This window comes from Glycine max, chromosome 10, assembly GCF_000004515.6.
Source record: "Glycine max cultivar Williams 82 chromosome 10, Glycine_max_v4.0, whole genome shotgun sequence".
NCBI lineage: Eukaryota > Viridiplantae > Streptophyta > Magnoliopsida > Fabales > Fabaceae > Glycine > Glycine max.
The window spans coordinates 14,507,703-14,523,101 of record NC_038246.2 but is presented as its reverse complement, the minus strand read 5'-3'; the positions used below and the strand labels follow the sequence as shown (position 1 = coordinate 14,523,101).

The following is a 15,399-nucleotide window of genomic DNA, read 5'->3' as shown; positions in this document are numbered from 1 at the left end:
ATTGAAGGTAAGCGTTTGACGGCCATGAGCCATGGGCGCTTGTATCATCAAAGGATAAAGAACGCGTTCGACAAGAAGGTACGCCTGCGCAAGTTCAACGAGGGGGACCTTGTGCTAAAAAAGATATCCCACGCTGTTAAGGATAATCGAGGGAAGTGGGCCCCGAATTACGAATGACCTTTCGTTGTGAAAAGGGCTTTCTCTGGGGGTGCTCTGATACTCACCAACATGGATGGAGAGGAACTACCCTCGCCCGTGAACTCCGATGTCGTTAAACGATATTACGCTTGAAGTCTGTGGCAATTGAGGGAACCGCTGCATGTTCTTTTATTTTTTGAGTTTTTTGTTCTTCTTGGTTTCCTCCAGGGATTCCCATCCGCTGTAATTGTCTCGTCACGTTTCTTTAAAAGAAGAGAAAATGGGTTGAGGCTGCAGTCCTCACTTTGGTTTTAAACATTGTGTTAGTTTGTAATAACCTGAGTCCTTTTCGCTCAGTTCATGGGGTGCCCCAAACGCTTATTTAAAACTGAACCTAACCAGCTTTCACTAAGAAGATCATTGCATTGAAAACATTCATGCATGCACATACACATGCATATTTTGTGATAACAGGGGTAGAATCGTCTTAGGCCATGGTCAGAAGTCAAGACAAAGTTGACGGCAGAAATCAACCAAGGTAAGACGATGGCCCGGTCACGATTTGCCGTGCATTGTTTGCTTCCTACTTTCAGGTACTTAGGGACGGATGCAAATGGAGGATAGGGTCACGACCGACAGGTCGTCGTCCCTTCCCGGCGCTGGACAAGCAGAAAACGTCTCTGGACAAGCAGAAAACGTCGCCTCAAAGAGATCTAGGAAGGATGCCGCGGCCGTAGGGACTAGTGCCGCTCCCGAGTTCGATAGCCATCGTTTCAGGAGCGCTGAGCACCAGCAGCGTTTCAAAGCCATCAAGGGATGGTCCTTCCACCGAGAGAGACGCGTCCAGCTCAGGGACGACGAGTACACAGATTTTCAGGAGGAGATAGCTCGGCGGCGTTGGATGTTGCTGGTCACGCCCATGGTCAAGTTTGATCTGGATATAGTTCTCAAGTTTTACGCCAATGCTTGGCCTACTGAGGAGGGCGTACGGGACCTCCGGTCATGGGTAAGGGGCCAGTGGATTCCTTTCGATGCAGACGCCCTCAGTCAGTTCCTGGGATATCCGCTAGTATTGGAGGAGGGCTAGGAGTGCGAATACGGTCAGAGGAGGAACCAGGCCGATGGATTTGATGAGGAGGCCATCGCTCAGCTGCTATGCATACCAGGTCAAGATTTTTCCTGGACCGCTGCCGGGAGACGGGTGCGAATCATGCGCACCAACATGACTACCTTGACCCACACATGGATGACGTTGCTGCTCAGCAACATCCTGCCCAGCGATCATAATTCCGACCTCCCTCTGCCGAAGTTTCAGCTGGTGTATGCCATCCTGACACGGATGAACATTCATGTGGCTCAACTGATCGCTGATGCCATTTATTTATTTGTAGGTATGCCACCTACCAGGCACCCTCTAGACCCAGATAAGTCTAACAGGGCCCTGGGTTTTTCAACATTGATCACGGGTCTCTGCCAGTCGTTCGGGGTTCCTGTCATACCTAGTAAGGTGATTCAACTGCCGATCACCCAGGCTATCATAGAGAAGTATTGCACGCCCAGACAGGCGCAGGGTGGCGACCCGCAGGCCCCAAACGCACCGCCGCCACCTCCTTAGGCTGACCCAGCTGGGTCATTTGACACGGAGCGGTATTTACGGCATTTGGTTTGCCAGCAGGCGGCCAACCACAGGGCGCACGTGCAGACCCATGACTGCCTCTACCAGCTCAGCCTTAGCCTGCAGAGCCAAGGTTTCCCTCCTTTTCCATGCCCTACTCCAGATCAGTTCAGGGCAGAGGTCGCATGGCCCGGGGATTGGCCTGAGGCCCAGGCAGGGGAGGCACCTGCAGAGGCTCCCGGCGATGCAGATGAGGCCCGCATGGACGAGGAGATGACCGATTTGCTCGATTTCTTGGGAGGGAGCAAAGCCACATGATCGAGAGGTCCCTAGATCCATATTCTCTTTTTATGTTTCCTTTTTTATCTGTTACGTATCATTTTGTTTTTTGTATAAACTGAGGGACTAATGTTTGTTTCGTTTTGATTGACTCTTGTTTTGTGCATACATGTCATTTAAACTGTTACGTTAGTGCTTACTTCGTTGTTGTCAATAGTGTTTTTTGAAATTCCGGAACCATGTAGAGTTTCTCATTTAGGAACGTCGTCCTAAAAATAAAATGAACCAAAAATCCTGATAAAAAGAAAGAAGCGTTGTGAACAAATGTCGTGTCTATGTATATAAAGAAAAGAAAATAGTTTTTTATATATGTAAAAGAAAATAGAAGGATTTTGTGTGTGTAAATAATGTGTGAAAAGAAATTTTTGTGTATATGAACGACAAGTGTATGTAAAGAATTTTTTGTATAAACTACGGGTGTGTGTTGGAAAAAATGAAAAAAGGAGATCTTTGAACATAAATAGGGTTTGTATATAGACCGTGTTGACATGAAGAGAAAGGGTTTTAATGCGTGTGTGCACAAAAAAAGTTCGTTATGTATAGGAATGTAGGTGTACAAAGGAAAGTTGTTCTCATGGAGGGCAATGGATGTATAGTTTTTTGTGAATATAAAAAAAAAGAGAAAAGAAAAAAACAAAAAGGAAAAAGAAAGAAAGACCTCGAAGGTCGGCATGTTACGGTTAGGAAGCATAAATCATTCGTAGAGAGCAAACATATCTTCTAGAAACAAGGGACTGACGCTAAGAGTTTATTTTCCTGAATAACCGAGATAAGAATGGATGGATTCATTGAACTGATGAAAGGACATAATTTGGAAACGTTGGGTCTGTTTGTGTAAATTCCCAACTATAGTATCACAATGCCATAAACGGGATGCTTGAGTGCCCACCTGGTTGTGGCCATGACTAATTTTTCACATTGTTTCCAAATCATCATTGTTGCGCGTGCCTTGTGGAATAATATGGAAGTTCGGCCCGAGACCGACACCTTGACACACGAATTTGTTTTGCCCTAGATATCAAGATCGGGCTCCCACAATAAAAGACCCCATTGAGACACAACCTTAGACTATTTTGAACCTTGGCCTATAAAAAGAATCCTCATCCTTTCCCCCAAAGCAAAGGACAGCGGAATCTCCTCAAGGGAGAGCAAATAGATTGCTAAAACCCGATCTCCCAAAGAGAGAAATGGAGAGGGAGGAATGAAAAGAAAGAAAAGGAAGAAATGAAAAGAAGGAAAATAAAAAATGAAAAGAAAGGAAAAGAAGGATTCCCGATCAAAAGATCGGAAGAAAGTAAAAAGGAAAGATCGGAGGAAAACAGAGTAATTCCCGATCAATGAAAGAAAGAGAACAGAAAATCTTCAGACCAGATAAATTTTCGGCAAGGTAAGTGACTGCCGGCAAAGGAAAACCCATTTTTTGGTGGTTCTTCCTTTTGGATTGCCATTCAAAGTCATTCTCGACTGGCGATATCCCGCCCCACATAAACAAATAGGAAAAGACCGAAACACCCAGCTTCCTCTTCGAGAAAATCCTGTTGATCCGTGATCGCTCGTGTGATCTTTGATTCGATAGGAAATCGTGTGCAAAATAAAGTCATGGTGCAGTTATGGTTTGGGGTTAGGGTAAAACACTTGCCTGTGTGAGTTTGTATACACTATGAGTGATTTATTCCCAGTTTCAGCTTAACCCGATGTTTCCCCTGAATGTTCATTTAAAAGCTAAATGTTGACGTCCTGCCCTTCATTTACGGTTACAAGGAAGATTACCCTTGGCATGGGTATATTGCTTCTCTAAGATATGGTGCTCTCGCGAATGATTTATTTTTCTTTGCAAAAAGCATGTTTGCCTTTTTAGGTGGAAAAAAACCCGATAGACCATTCGATCCTGCCAACAAATTTTATTCGGAGCCCCATGAATTGATTGTCATTCATGCATCCTCCACCAACGAGTCTGGAGCCCCGTGAATTGATTACCTAGTGCTGTTCACCAATTCTCCATTCTCCAATTTTATTCGGAGCCCCATGAATTGATTGTCATTCATGCATCCTCCACCAATGAGTTTGGAGCCCCGCGAATTGATTGCCTAGCGCTGTTCGCCTATCCTCCATTCTCCACTTTTATTCGGAGCCCAATGAATTGATTTTCATTCATGCATCCTCCACCATCGAGTCTGGAGCCCCGCGAATTGATTGCCTAGCGCTGTTCGCTTATCCTCCACCCTCGAAATCTTGTTCGGAGACCCATGAATTGATTTCCTAGCGCTATTCATGCATCCTCCACCATCAGGTGCGGAGCCTCCAGTGATTGGGAAATGTGGTTTTTGTTATTTTCCCGATCGTTTCCTTCGCCAAACATGTGTATATATGTATATTATGTTATTGGTGTTTTTGTTGTTTGTGTTTTGTTTTGTGTTGTGCAGAAAAAAAAAAAGAAGAAGGAGAGACGGGAGTCATCATAGACTAATCACGGAAAGGGCAAAGACGGACGAAATCAGTGTTTTATCTTTGCTTTCCTCTTATCTCCGATAAAAGGTAAGTAAAGAGGGGCAACTGTCAAACCCAAATTTCGTCCGGGGACTATTGCTTGATGGCATGCAACCTTTGATTGACCGCTTCGAAGTACTTGGCACCTTTTGTTGCACAATATGTGAAGTCCCGAGACGCGCCAGAAATCAAAAGGAAGCGTGGTTACGCCATCCGTGAAATTCTGTAATTTGACGGAAACCAAAAGGAAGTATTGTTACGCAATCCGTGAGTTTCCGTAACTTTTTCGAAAGCTAAAATACATGATCCGTAAGGATCCGTAACCTTACGAAAAGAAAATAAGTGTCGTTACGAAATTCGTAAAGTTGCGTAACGTTACGAAAAAAGAATCACCAAAAAAGTAAAGGGAGTGTATTTAGTAAAAAAAAGGGTGTAAATAGCAACCAGGCCCACTTGGGCCTTCCAGATTCTTCCTCCAGAAGGCGGTTGCTTCTGGAGGAAGCAACCTGGCTCGCCTGGGCGAGCTGGGTGGCAAGCTCCTCCCCTATTTTGCTATAAATAGGGGGAGGAATGAAGAAGGAAGGGGTTCAGCCTTCTTGGCACTTCGTATTCTCTTGAAATTGCTGAGGAAAATTGTTTCCGTGAAGAAAATCCAAGCCGAGGCGCTTCCGTAACATTTCCGTGGGTAATTACGCGAAGATTTTCAACCGTTCTTCGACATTCATCGTTCGTTCTTCGTTTTTCTTCGGTCTTCAACCGGTAACTACCCCAAACCGAGCTTTTCAATTCATTCTATGTACCCATGGTGGTCCCCATTTGTTTTGTGTACTTTTATTTCTCATTTCATTTACTTTCCGTACCCTCTTTTGACGTGCTTCAGTCATTTATTTAAGTCATTTCTCGCCTAATCAAAAAATAAAATAAATTTTCACCGATCATTTGATTTGTAATATCCGTTAATTTCTGTTAAAATGAAATCCGACCGTTCGGTCGTGCTGTAACCACGTTGGAAATAAAAAAAGAGGTAAAATAATAATATAATAATCAAAAAATACCTTTTAGTAAAATAAAGCAAAAAAAATCAATCGGACATTTCTCTTTGGGATTTCTCTTTCTTAATTGAATTGACTAATAACTAAAGTGAAACTAAGGCTAAAATCAACCCGCAAAGTCAAGCTCGTCCACAAAAAATCATTAAAAAAGGATTTGAAAGTTTATTATCTCAATTTTTCTTACCAAGTAAATGGATCATTTTTAAGGTCCAACGCCTTAAAATGATCACCTTCCAAGTAAAAAGAATCGCTTGATTCACGCTTAAAGAAGAACTACGTAGGTCTGATTTCCTCTTCGATGGAGGGTACGTAGGAGCAAGAGCCCCGCTTTTGTCGACCTCAAAAAATAAAAAGAAATAAAAGTTAAGGTAACACAATTTCCACAATTCTAAAAAATAAGGCTGTTGTCCTTTGAGACAAACGTGAGAGGTGCTAATACCTTCCTCAAACGCAAATACAACTCCCGAGCTTGGAATTTTCTTTTTGACCGGTTTCCTTCGGTTTTTCTGACGTTTTCCACAAATAAATGTTGGTGGCGACTCCACACATCTTTCCTCCCTTGGAAAGCGCACCCGTGACCCTCGCCTCGCTCTCCCGCAAACGGGCATGTTGCGACAAAAACATTAGACCTACACTTCTTCTATATTACACTAATTCCTCAAACCCTATGTTGAAAGAACCAGCACAAGGACAAGGACAATCGTGAATTATAATAGAAGCAGAGGAAATAAGGGGGGACACAGAGGATGGGATTTTTGTGCTTTTGTGGAAACTTAAGATACCACCTAAGGCAGCGGTATTTACATGGCGGCTTATCAAAGACCGCTTACCAATGAAGATGAATCTAAGAGGGAGACAAGTAGAGATAAGTGACCCAATGTTCCCGTTATGCAACAATTCGGAGGAGGTTGCAGCACACCTTTTCTTCAATTGCAGTAAGGTCCTCCCCTTGTGGTGGGAGTCACTCTCATGGGTTAATTCAGTGGGTGCTTTCCCGAAAGAACAAAAAGATCATTTCATGCAGCACAGCAGAAGGAATGCTACACGAACAAAAGATATAAGATGGAGCTATTGGTGGATAGCCCTCACAAGGACCATATGGCAACATAGAAATAAGGTGGTCTTTGATAACCAAACTTTTAATGCAAGCAAGCTGATGGATGAAGCGCTTCTTCTAGTCTAGTCCTGGCTTAAAGCTATGGAGAAAGATTTCGATACACATTTTAATCAGTGGTCTTCCAATTTGACAGATGCCTTTGTGTAATTAGAAAGGGAGGGTACATGCCGAGACCTCTTCCAAGAATTGAATGGATCATACGTCTTGATCCTATATGTCACAAAGGGTCATTTTAGAAGACCATGAAAATAACATGTTATGCAACCCCTTAAAATCGCATGTCAGCTATTTCCATTAGTAATTGTATGATATTGCGACAAAAGGACATAATAAAGATCATAGTAGAGGGCTCAAAAGAACAATTACATACCATGAATAAAAAGGAAAAACGCATACATGTTTTCAGGCATCATACATGTTTGTCATTTGTGGAATTTGAAAAACATTTTTAAAACTATTATAATAAATATCAATTACTAGAAAAAATAAACAAACCTGCAAATAATTAAAGGAGTTCTTCCCAATGTGATTCTTTGGTGCCTGATTCAGCCAGAAAAATAATAAAACTTTAGTCAATCAACCACATCTATGACAAAAATTTGCCTAATATGTACAAAATAATTTGTGCCAATCAACTTCATATTATAAAAAAATAAATTGCAAGGCATTTACTAAAGAAAGTAGTGAAGACAGAGTTCCAAGACTATTCAACCCCAGCTTAGATAATCTGTCGTAGACTACCCTAGTATGAATAGTTTTTTCCTAGAATTTTGGTTCCCAAATATCTCCAATTTCCACTTTTAATATATTCCTTGGTAAAATATTCAGCAACTGCTCCAAAATAGCATGGGACTAGTGGCTTTGGAAATGGAAATAGTGACTCCAAATATTCTGTTTTTGAAAAATCAGAAAGACCAAATAAAGAGAGAAAGGTTGTGGAAGAATGCAACTGACAGAACAAGTATGACTAAAAGGAAAATTATCAAATATCCTGTAGCTTGGAAAGAGAAGAAAAAGAGATTCAAAGAAGCTACAGAATACGACATAACTGTTCAATATCCTCTACAAAATCAAGAGTCCACTAAAAGAAACTGACAACAGCAACATTCAAACCCCCTATTTTATCCCCACCCATAACAAAAAAAAAACTCCACCCAAGTAAATTGAAATAAGCTCATAACTGAGAAATGCAAACATAAGCAAGAGGAAAATCATGAATAATCCATCATATACAATCCACTTTCTTGCTTTATTTATTTTGACAGAAAGAAAATATTCATTTTTATAAAAGCAAAAGGCAGTTCTTCCAACAAAACCTATGGATCCTCAATGGCAATAACACTTGGTTGTCCTATGTTTAAAAACCCTGAGAAATGACAATGGGAAAAGTTTAATAACCTATAGGGGATAAATTATACAGCATAACTGAAAATAACATTATTTCACAACCAACAATTTCATTAATTCATCCAGTACGCCTTTCTTGTAAAATTTTGCTTGTCATTCCAGTTAATGTCATGCTGTATTTGAATATATAATTGGATTTTAAGTTTTTTTGTCTTAATCACATGTATCTTCCACTTGAGACAATCTTTAATTTCCAACTCAGATGACCATTATTGACAGTAAAACTCTCCCTTCAAGTATTTAAGACAACTATGTACTAGGATTCGAACAAAGTAATTGGATTTTAAGTTGAAGCAATATGTTTGACAATGTTTGCATTGTTGGATAAAATATTGAATTTTACTACTAACAAAACATAAATGATACATCACTTCAAAATTAGTTTTAACCAAGATTGATTTCAAAAAAACCATTTTATCCAAATCATTTTAAAACTTTTATTAATAAACATACAAACACGAGCAAGAATTTAATAACACTTTTCATATATTAAAGAAATTGGAATATTAGTGAAAATAACAGAGAGTAACAAGATGTTACTCCTACAAGACCTGATGCTTTTGGTCTTTCTGCATTATTTTTAGTAGTGGAAAGTGGAAACTATATGATCTTAAGGTATATATGCCCTAAAGATCTCATAAGAATCCTTGTTAAGAAGGATCAAAGAACTGAAAGTGCTAATATCCTGCCAAGTTTAGTTGATTGCAGAGTTTTAAGAGTTGTTGTAATACTTTATTTTATATTGTTTTATCTTAATTTTAGGCACATGTAATTTTTGGTTTTAGATTTAAGATAACTATCTTAATCTTTCAAAACAATTCCGATGACCCCAGTTATTGAACTTGTTTTGCTGTCTTTTTTGTTCTCTTTTATTTCTTACTTATCATGCAGCTGGTATATTACCTAGTTTCCTTGGTTCTTTTATTAGTCTTCTCAAGAGGAGGCTATAAAACAGAAGGATGTCCTGGCTACAGAAGTTTCCTCTCTTAGAGGAGAGTTGCAACAAGTAAGAGATGAGCGAGACTGACAATTATCTCAAGTACAAACTTTAAGTTCTGAATTAGAGAAAGTTAAAGAATCTAGGAAGCACTCCTCCACTGAATTGGACAGCTTGACCTTAAAAGCTAATGATCTGGAGGTAGGTTTGTATACCCTATTTATTTTAATTAAATATCACACCATTCTGTTATTGTGGAGTCATGAGAGGATGAGCTTCCTTCCTCCAGGAAAAATGTTCTTTGAAAGATAATCAGATAAAGGCATTGGAAGAGCAACTAGCAACTGCAGAGAAGAAACTGCAGGTAATCAAGAATTTTTTTTAATAGTTGTATACTACTAGGTATAGAACCATTTGATATATTTGTTAGATAAAGAATGTGAAATTTTACCTAATTGCTTAATTCTTTAGTTGGTCCTTGACATATACATTATGATGATTATTTATCTTATTCATAGATTTTGTTCCTTGTTAGGTGTCTAATATATCTACATACGAGACAAGGACAGAGTACAAAGGACAACAAAAATTTGTGAATGAGTAGCAAAGACGCTTAGCAGATGCAGAATATAAACTTATAGAAGAGGAGAGGCTGAGGAAAAAATTACATAATACCATTTTGGTAATTCCCTGAACCAAAACGTTGATAATAATAATTGACACCTTAATAATCTTCATATTAACAGGAGTAAATAGGGAACATTCATGTATTCTGTCGAGTGAGGCCTTTATTAGCTGATGAAAGTTGTAGCACAGAAGGCAAGATTTTCAGTTATCCAACATCAATGGAAACTTCTGGACGAGCCATTGACCTAGCCCAAAATGGTATATCTGTTGTGATCATGTATTTTAAACAATTCTTATTTCATTTTCCTTGAATTAGATTGTGCTGTAAAAATATCAACTCATGTTGCTCTTGTTTTGTTCTTAGGCCAAAAACATTCTTTTACATTTGATAAAGTTTTTACACCAGAGGCATCACAAGAAGAAGTTTTTGTAGAAATTTCACAGCTTGTACCAAGTGCTCTTGATGGTTACAAGGTAATTTCAAAGTTCTTCTGTCATCTCTAAAGCACTATTCATTTAAAATCGTATATACATATGGATCAACCATTTAATGCACTATTACTAGTCAATTTTGGAAAAGCAGAATTCTAAAACCCTTTATTTTCTATACTCACTTTCATGTTGTATTGTATTTTTTTCCTTCTTTGCCCTATTATTCTTTGGTTCTGACATATTAGTGTTGTGAGACAAATGTCTATCTGTTAGATTTGGTGTTGGATGTTGCCTTTCTAGCATGAATGTTTGTAAATCAATATATATACTATATACATTGATGTCTAATAATATGGTGATGTTTTATCTTTTCCAGGTTTGCATCTTTGCCTGTGGTCAGACAGGGTCAGGGAAAACCTATACAATGATGGGAAGGCCTGGACATCTAGAGGAGAAGGGCTTGATACCTCGTTCATTAGAGCAAATATTTCAAACAAAGCAGTCTCAACAACCTCAAGGCTGGAAATATGAAATGTAGGTAACAGAGTATTTTTCTTAATTTTTCACCATTGCAATGTGTATAAAATTTTAAATATGACACAGAATTGCTGATAAGGTTTTCCTTGCAAAATTTACAGGTGTCAATGTTGGAAATATACAATGAAAGGATCCGTGATCTGATATCTACAACAACACGTATGGAAAATGGTACTCCTGGAAAACAATATACAATCAAACATGACGCAAATGGAAATACACAAGTTTCTGATCTCAAAGTAGTGGATGTTCATAGTGCTAAAGAGGTTGCATTTCTTTTAAATCAACCTGCAAATAGCAGGTAACTAATTTCTAGTGTTTATTCTATTGTCTTGTAAGGTGTAACAAACTAATTTCTAGTGTTTATTCTATTGTCTTGTAAGGTGTAACAAACTATTGCATCTTTTAGCTATATATGAAGGTGATGCTATGCTGTCCTAATTAAGGAGATAATAAATTTTACACTCTTCACAATTTTTCAAGTTGCACACAGAGGCAAATCGCATGCACTAATATAAGATGCCGTTGCCCATTCTCTATGGCTTTCTCTCCCTATTCCAAATTTCCAATAGTTTTTTTGGTCTAGATTAAAGTTATCATTCACTAAGACAATCTTATTGGAATCTAATAAAATGAGTACAAAACCAAATTTCCAATAGCTAACAAGCCACAGTTAACAATGACAGAATCAACATCCAGAATTCTGGATCTATGTTGACACATCTATCATAAAAATACAATATATATTTAAAATTAAAAATATATGAAGATTGGTTTTATTATTAGGAATTGCATACCATAATTTTAATATTATGCAGGCGCTGAAGAACAAAATAACATTATTTCTATGAGTTGACAATTTGAACTAAACACAGGTATGAAATATGAGAATACGAAAAAGTCTGAAGAGAGCCCATATAATAACAACATGGAACCAATAGAAACAGATGCAAAACTGTATTTCAGATTCAGAAGATACGCACCTTTTTGTACTTAGTTTCTATGAGTGACCTTTTCGTACTTAGTTCCAAATAGCAGCCTGCAATTGATAGATGTATACTATAGTAACCTTTTTCACACAATTTATTTTTTTCAAAGGATGGTTATAACAATACATTTTTCCCGAGCAGAGTTTCCCCACGATAAGTGTGAACAACACTAGTACAGTAACATGAACAATGAGTGGAAAGGGATTGCAGCATGTTCGAAAATCACTTTCTCAATATCAGCGTCTTAGAGCATGTTTGGAAATCAAATGGGATACCAATTGGGAAAGAGGGTTTGTAGTTTATGTAAAGGTACAACCACAAACAATTCAAATACTAACAATTAAACACAAAAGGGCACGATTTTCACTTATTTTGCTTCAAATCCTTTTTGCATATTGAACGATGACATTGTCAGGGCAAGTGAACAAGTCGATAATCAGATATTCAAGCATTACCAAAGAACAACTCAAAAACCCTTAATACTATAACATATTGAACCATTACCAAAACAGAACTCAAAAACTTCGACATCCTTACCTTCAGGAACACTCGAAAGGTGGCAACGCCACTCAAAAAGGCACGACTTCGGCTACATGGCGGTGGTGGGAGCAGCAGGTCCACTTCAGCTTCAAGTACTTCACGGCGGGAAACAAAACGTCAGGGTGGTAGCGGGATGGAGTTCACGGCGGGATGAAGTAGTTCAGGCAATAGCGGGGGCGCTAGGTTTTTGGAGGGTACGAGAGAGGGTGTTTACCGCGAGACTATATAAACTACAAAATTTACGACGGTGTTTAATGACATCGACTTTGTATGTGACTATTTCTAGGACGGTGTACCTACAAGCACCGTCTTTTATGACTTCCATCAAAACTACAACGACGGGGTTATAGACAAATGTCATTGTACAACAAACGTGCCACATAAAAACTTATATAATTACGTAAATGCCACCGTGTTGACAACTACGACAGGTTCTTCAACACTGACGTAGAATGTGCGTCGTCAAATCATATTTTTCTAGTAGTGTTGGTTCCTTTATTTTTTCATTGACACTTTTCCCTTCTTTTAAATGGGTGTCATTTTGAAGTGGCAAACTTTGCTTTATCTACTTGTGTGTAGGAATTATTTTAATAACATAGATGCATGTCTTAGCCCCATTTGCAGAACTGTTTGGATAGGGATTCAAGCATTAAGAAGAAAGAAATAATCTTTAAAGGATCTTCAAAATTAATAACGGAGAACTCTCTACTCTGCCCTTGTACAGTTTAGTTGGTGCTATATTTCTGTTTTCATGATTTTTTTTTCTATGTAGTTCTAGACTTCTAGTGATATCTTTTGCCATTATTTTTATTTTAGAATTCTTTTTCTTTATGTTTTTCCCTTTTTGTCAAATGCATGACCATCAGTATCCACCCATTGGATATGTTATTTGTAGTGGTGTAGCTCTTCTCATTCATCAGTATCTACCCAATGAACATTGGCTTAACTTCTTTATGAATCTACAATGCTACCTGGAATTCAGCCTGACTGGCCTGCTAGACTATCACAATGATAAATCAAAAGTTCAATCACAAATAGGTTTTGAGAGCAGCATGTGCATGCACACTTGTGCATGATAAAAAGTAATTTGATAAAGTAAACAACAACAAAATGATATACAGTTAAATGTCTCCTTTTTTCATGGGGCAATAGAAAGTTAACCTGTATTGCCAGCAGTCTAATCAAATGAAACCAATTAGGACTCATTTTTTATGCACTTCATACAACAAGAAGGTACTTGTCAGATCAAACCACAATCATATGCCATGTACTCATGCTTTTCCAAGATTAACATTTTGATTTATAAATAATCAATGCTTACATAATATCAAAACTTTCCAAAGCTCAATTTCAAAGCCATCCATAACTTTCTCTATTTCTCTTACATACACACTCTCTCTCTAAAAATTCTTTAGTGCAATTATTTGTTCTTAAATTCATTAGAAGAGATTTTCTATTGACATCATCGAATAGGCACACATCAAATTGACATTTCATCAAGCAATAATGGACAACAAAGGTGATTTCAGATTCAAGCATTAAATCCTAATTCCAACAAGTTCATGTGATTTATACACAAGAATGAGAGTCAAATAGAAAAGAGGAACAAAAAACTGATATAACAAATCTGAAATAATGAGCGTCGTAATTATGCTTCGCAAACCATGACCATCTTATGTGCGTGCTTTATTACACAATCATGATTACCTAAACGGAAAAGGAAAAAATGATCAAATCAAAATGAAATAAAAAATAACTGAGATCGTGGCAAAGAAAACCCAAATTTCAAACTCGAAATCCAAAATGACAAAAATGCGAGCCATGCAAACGAAATCCAGCAAGCAAAACAACAAACTGTCAAGTAATTATCCAAAAACCGATGATTTTTTTTTTGAAAACTACAATATCAAGAGACAAACATTAAATAAGATATGGGACCCAATAAATTTTTTTTATTTCAAATAACAAAACTTACAAAAGTTTGTGTTTTACATGAGTAGAATTTTTTACCTATTTAATACAAAAGAATGACCCAAATAATACAAGTATAAAATTTTTTAAACAAATGATATATAAAATAATGTACACGTTAAAAAATCTAAACAATGTTTTTTGTTTTTTTTAATACTTTTTTCTACATCTTTAGAAATCTGGGAATCAATTATTTGTATAAGTTTGTTTCTATTTGAAAATATTTCTCTTCGTCAAATACTTAAAAGGTGGATGTACACTCCAACACAATGCAAGCTTATGAATGATATGAGTCGAACTCATTTGTTATATTCAATTTCTAATTATAATTATTATCCATACTTTATTTATTTATTTATTTTATAAAAAAACATTTAATGTGAATTTAATTAATTAAAACACATCACTTAATAAATCATTAAAATTTATACCTGAATTATATTTTTGTATTAAATTAAATAATCTAATAATGAAGGAAAAATCCCTCGAGAAAAACATAATTTGTAGAAATGAACCACTCCTCTCACATTAAAGTTCTACCAACACATGTATGGGGCGTGTACAGATATTGTTTTTATCAAGCGTATGAGAATGGTTCTATAGTACCCTTTTGAGATCCTATCCATTGTTATCCATATTGATGATCCATTTTTGTGTTCAAGAGCTACTCATATTTTTTATACTAGTAATAGGTATAATTTTATTTGTAATAAAATACCCATACAATGTTAAATGGTTTTTTAGAATACTTTTTAATGTTATTAATATAATATTTATAAATAGGTACATCTGTCTTGTTTGTTATTTTATTAAAAAAATAATAAATAAGCTATTTAGAAAAACTAAAAGTCAAACACATATTTAAGAAAGTTAGATTTGAAGAAATGTATTAGTATAATAAAATCTATGGTATGAGCCAATTTTTTTTATTTAATTAAAAATGTAAATGTGTATTTTTTAAAAACATTTTGAAAAACAAAAGTCAAATGTATAAATAAGAATGTTAGATTTGAAAAAATTATTATTAGTATAACAAAATGTATGGTATGACACAATTTTTTTATTTACTTAAATTTAAAGAAATTTAGCTTTAAATCATTTTGAATAAGAAAAATTCAAACATATATAAAATAAATTACATTTAAAAATTATGATTATAACATTTAATTATGTTAGTATAATATATTTAATAACATTGGAGCTAATTTAAT

The 15,399-nt window shown here is 36.7% G+C and overlaps 1 pseudogene; it reads left to right on the top strand.

The window, feature by feature from the left end:
* The first annotated feature begins 751 nt into the window (after positions 1 to 751).
* On the top strand, positions 752 to 11,129 carry LOC106794776 (kinesin-like protein KIN-14M; annotated as a pseudogene).
* The last annotated feature ends 4,270 nt before the right edge of the window (positions 11,130 to 15,399 follow it).